Source organism: Oncorhynchus kisutch, linkage group LG15, assembly GCF_002021735.2.
Source record: "Oncorhynchus kisutch isolate 150728-3 linkage group LG15, Okis_V2, whole genome shotgun sequence".
In the NCBI taxonomy this organism is placed as follows: domain Eukaryota; kingdom Metazoa; phylum Chordata; class Actinopteri; order Salmoniformes; family Salmonidae; genus Oncorhynchus; species Oncorhynchus kisutch.
In genome coordinates this window covers 36,857,169-36,859,961 of record NC_034188.2, presented here as the reverse complement: position 1 = coordinate 36,859,961, position 2,793 = coordinate 36,857,169, and the positions used below count along the sequence as shown (strand labels likewise).

The window sequence follows — 2,793 nt, the reverse complement described above, 5'->3', positions numbered from 1 at the left end:
AGAAAACACCACTGATCTCGACAAGAGGCACAACATTCAGAGAAATTCACAATACAGGTTAACGTTAAGCAGCGTTAAACTTCAATTAGATAGCTGGACAGATTTAGCTATGTACAACCATTTTCCAACTAATGTTAGCTAGTTGCTAGTTATACATAGTTCAGTGAAGGATGGATCATAATGTCTGGACTGGCATAAATGGAATGGTATCAAACACGGGATTTCCATGTGGTTGATGCCATCCTCCTGTGTGGCTGGCCATGCCAGAAGGAGGCCATGCTGACCGAGATGCATGCTGGCCATTTCGGAGTGAAGCGCATGATTGCCAAAATAAACCTGTACTACTTCTGACGGGGAATTGTCAAGGAGGTGGACAGCTGGGAAAGTGAAATAACCTTTTTGTTTATCAATCACATTCTATTATATCAGAAATTATGATTTCAATGAATGTCATAACACACAATGTTTACATTTGTCACTTTTTGCTTAAAGGTCAGTACCCAGTATAGCCTTCCAGAAGTTTGAGGCCATTGAGTTGAAGGCCATCAAAGTTGATTCACCATGGCACATGATTGGTAAGTGTCCCAATACAAATTTTGCCGTGATAAGTTATTTGGTGTAATGGTTTCTTTTTGACCACAGCTCAAAAAGAAATCCTGACGGAGACCGATCACATTACCAAGTGGTTGGAGGCTATGCCCATTAAGGTCAGTAAGGAAGAGTACAGGCTTAACTCGAAATTCCCTTCTGTAACCCATTAAAAAGGGTGCTCATTTTTTATGATACCCATCAAGGACGAGACTAGCGAGGCCCCTTTAAGGCGCTGGTGGATATCTTCAACACCCACAGTTGTCCTGAGGTCATCTTGAATAACCGAAGTCATGAATGCTGGAACAAGGTACGGATGTTATAGGTTATATTCCGTCACCAATGGATTGTTTTATTTATTTTTTACAATCGTTTTTTCCATGGTACATGGATGGACCAACCAGACCCTCAAGACTGCCATGGGCAAGTCCCTTGATCGGTACCAGGAAGGGTGGGAGAACAACCTTAAGGTTATTCTCTTTGCATACAACAGCAGCATCCAGGCTGAGTACGGAGGGTGGTGCAGCTGTTGACTGAGGTAAACAATGCAATTGTATATGCAATTATTGCATTTACTGTAGCCTTTCAAAGTTGTGATAGTTGTTTGTCTATTGCTATTTTTGTATAATGTACTTTCAGATCACTGAAAACCCACCTGATGTGGTGGAAGTTGTCGAACCAGATCAGAATTCCTTCAAGGACTACAGTACCTTCAGGCAGGGACTGAGAAGGATGTGGAGGGTTTTTGACCAGGTAATGATTGTCCGCTGTTAATTTATTTTCTGGTCCTCCAAGAGATGTGTTAGAAATGTATTTGTAATGTGAAAAATAACGTATTTTAATGATCTATGCATATAAAATGTATTCCTGTCATCAATCAAGGGGAGACTGAACATGGACAAGGTGCAGGAGAAACGGAAGGAAAGGCACCAGAGCAGAATCAAGAAGGGGACCAAGTGCTATGACATTACTTGGTTTGGAAGAAAGACGAAAGGCGAGACCTGGAAAACCTTGCTGCTCTTTCGCTCCTAGCTGGGGTCACCATCTGTTTACAGTGAATATAAAACATCTCAGATAATAACTATTTGCAAACAAAATAACCTGAAGCTTGTTTTAGTTTCTCTTAACACTGATAGTTTTTTATCTTTGTCTTCCTAGTGTTGTCTTCCACCGAGGTAACCATCTTCTACAGTTGGAGCACTTTGAAGCACCGACGGCCTACACTTCAGTGATGCCCAATAGACAAAGTATGTTAAGCTTTGGTTGACATTTGAGAAAGCAAGAAATGGTAGTTAAGCTAAGCTTATAAAAATGTACCTCTCCAAACCATCGACTGTCGGAGCCTCCGAGGAGTTATCCCGTCCATCAGAACCAGTGAGTTTGGATCCGTCGAAGGGGGACCAGCTTGTGTTAAAGTACATATCTCCCATTTATAACAACGCACTAATCCATGCAATTTTCTCACAGTAAAGTTTAACCTGTGTGTTTGATTGTTTACGTCTGTCTCCTACCCTGTTCCCTTTAACTCTGCTTCTGTTCCCCATGAGCTTGGGGTACTGCCCAACACCCAGACGTGGATCCACCTGATGTCTTCCATTACCAATCACCCTCCAACTTTTCATGACATCATCTACGGCTACTGTTATCATTATCTGTTAAGAAAGAGCAAGACAACTATCATACTGGGAACATAATATGTAAGATAAAAAGATTAGCACTGCAAACACTCAGAACAAAGAGAGCAGCATTGCCTGGACTTTGCAGTCTCCCTCTTCAAGTCCCCCTTCTGAGACTGGCTGCCTGTTGAGAACAAGTGACAGGCAGAACCTCCCACCCACACAGCAACCACCAATATATTCCACACACCAGAATTAGGTATTTTATTCTGATTACCATGTGAGTGCACAACAAATCTGTGAAAATACATTTGACACAACTGTACCAAAAACCATCAGTTTATGTATTAAAATCTTAAATATTGTCAAGTTGGTTTTCACAGCCGTTTCACAAGGTGTTCATTGTTGTAAGGTATCCTTTGATCGTATTTATTTGTTGCACATTATTCATGTTGGTATCCTAGGACCTACAATAGATACATACTGTTTATATTCAACCACAAGGGTGTATTAATAAACTATGCAAGAAACGTATCATAGAGGACAACTGAAATGATATTATTTCAGTGTAGGGAAGGGCAGGTTAAAA

General features: G+C 41.0%; 1 long non-coding RNA gene across 1 annotated transcript; it reads left to right on the top strand.

Annotated features, from left to right (window-relative positions):
• The first annotated feature begins 802 nt into the window (after positions 1–802).
• LOC116353602 (uncharacterized) lies at positions 803–2,563 on the top strand. The gene is made up of 4 exons (XR_004203048.1): positions 803–1,126; positions 1,228–1,341; positions 1,471–1,642; positions 1,747–2,563. It is a non-coding gene; the product is annotated as an uncharacterized LOC116353602 (long non-coding RNA).
• Positions 2,564–2,793: the final 230 nt, after the last annotated feature.